The following is a 2,162-nucleotide window of genomic DNA, read 5'->3' as shown; positions in this document are numbered from 1 at the left end:
TAGTAGTAGTAGTAGTAGTAGTAGTAGTAGTAGTAGTAGTAGTAGTAATCACACTTTAAATTGTCATTTGAATTACAAATAGTAGAGACCATGAGGCCTTACAATTGATAGGGTATTTAGTTTATTGGAGATTGATACTACAATATCCTTTCATCGTGTTGATATCAATACTACATCTTTCATTATGTTGATATGATCATTTATTTTAATGTTCTCCTGAGTGGGGAATGAATTGGAATCAGATTTAGATAAAGATGAATGCAAAACTTTTGGAGATTAAATAGAGCACACGACTTTGAAGAGCAATAAGATACATGACTTTCATGGAATATACATGGAATATATAATTTTCATGGAAAATAGGCCTATTAACCTATTTTCATGTGGTACTTAAATTCTCTGAAGTTTCAGGTGTCAGTTCCTGATTTTATGTTCTATAGTTCACCATCTCAACTAGTTACCACATTGTATTAAGATCTGTTTTGCAAAGGATTATAGCAGAAACACCAAGGAACCTCCGTAAGTGATCAGCCCTTCCATGAACACCCACCTTCAGAGCTGCCATTAATTGAGACCTACTCCATAAAAAGTTTTTTCCAGGGACCATATGTATGAGACATATGAAACTCAACTAGAAATTAAATGGACACTGGGAGTGGGCTACTAGGGTACAAAAGTACTTGATCATTGTTTTACCTGAAAGACATGTAAATTCTATCTTTGCCATATACCATTTTCTTTGCAAGGCCATCTTATTGAAGGGGACTACTCCCAATGGATTTGTCAGATCCATAGGTGGCAAAACTTTAGTCTGTAGCACCAAAGCACTCCAAAGTCATGGGAACCTATTTCTGTCTAACTATCACAACATGCAAATGGAGAAAACATGAGAGGCTTATCACCTATTGCTAGGCCATTTGTAACAGTTAAACAGCACCAGTAATAAACCTCTCATGGCTGGCTTTGTATAAAATATTGAACCCTGTAATTATTGCTTTTCATTATTAATTTAATTCCAATGGATGTGGATTATGCCTAATTTGATACCAACCTGGCCTATAGATGGTAATTCGGTGGAAACGTGGCTCCATAGAATCAGAGGGGGGAATGTGAAATTGATGTATTATTTATTATTTATTGATTAAGAATTAAGTATCTAATCACTGGAATCAGTACTTAGGAATTAATTTGATTTAAAAGATAATTTGACTACTTAAAATTGGAGTAAGATGGTTTAACTTCTTTATATGAATGATTTCCCTATTTTTCTAGGCAACGACTTGGACTCTTGCCCCAGATGGGAATGAGGGGGTCTTATGACCCTGGAGTCATAAGATATTCTACCTGGTCAAAAGTCAAGAGTTGTTTAACACTGGACTTTCCAAAGAATGTTGATTAACTCTGTTGTCATGAGTCTTGGAAATCTCCTCTTATAAATCAGGTTAAATGTAAGTCCATCTGTACCTTTACCAACTGTATCAAAGACTGCTCTGTCTGCTGTAATGCATCCCTGGCCATTGAGGGGCTCAGGATATCAAGTTATTGGCAACTACTAGCCTTGCTAAATAAATTGATGATGCTTGAAGACTTTGTGCCTCAGTTTCTCTTCATTACAGATTTTTATCAGGACAGACCTGTGCTTTTGAAAGATTAGTTTGACAGCCAAATGGAGGATGGACTGAAGTAAGAAGAGACTTTTGGCAGGGACACCAACCAGCAGGCTATTGCAAACAGGCCAGGCAGGAAGTAATGAAGAGGACTTTCCCCAAGGTGGTTGCCAAAGAGAAAAGGGGGCACAAATGATAGGTACGTCAGAGATGTTCCATTGGTGAAATCAGTGGACCTTGGCAGTGGATTAGAATCTAATTCTAGAATCTAATAACTTCACAGAAGTTATTAGATAAGGATTTGTGGACTCAGAAGGCCACACACCAGGACTTAGAGGCCACATGTGGCCTAGAGGCCTCAGGTCCCCCACACCTGGATTAGATATTTGTGTTTTATAGGGGGTTGGGCAGTGGAAAGAGGATGAAGATAATTCTTGCTTTTGAGACAGAAAACCCTGGGTGGTTCTTATCTGTCTCTCTCACTTACAAGCTGTGTGACCTTAGGCAACTGTTGTTTTATGATGGTGGTTCTTTCCATTTACACTGTTATGGTCA

The 2,162-nt window shown here is 37.8% G+C and overlaps 1 long non-coding RNA gene across 2 annotated transcripts in view; it reads left to right on the top strand.

Annotated features, from left to right (window-relative positions):
* Nucleotides 1–1,786, top strand: part of LOC114026075 — a 12,763-nt gene extending 10,977 nt beyond the window's left edge. For both annotated transcript variants that reach the window (XR_003567086.1, XR_003567087.1), the window contains exon 4: nt 1,273–1,786. This is a non-coding gene — a long non-coding RNA (uncharacterized LOC114026075). The remainder of the gene's footprint in view (nt 1–1,272) is intronic.
* The last annotated feature ends 376 nt before the right edge of the window (nt 1,787–2,162 follow it).

Source organism: Vombatus ursinus, unplaced genomic scaffold (genome assembly GCF_900497805.2).
Source record: "Vombatus ursinus unplaced genomic scaffold, bare-nosed wombat genome assembly UNPS02014832.1, whole genome shotgun sequence".
NCBI lineage: Eukaryota > Metazoa > Chordata > Mammalia > Diprotodontia > Vombatidae > Vombatus > Vombatus ursinus.
The sequence above is the reverse complement of the archived record's forward strand: the minus strand, read 5'-3'. Positions and strand labels throughout refer to the sequence as shown.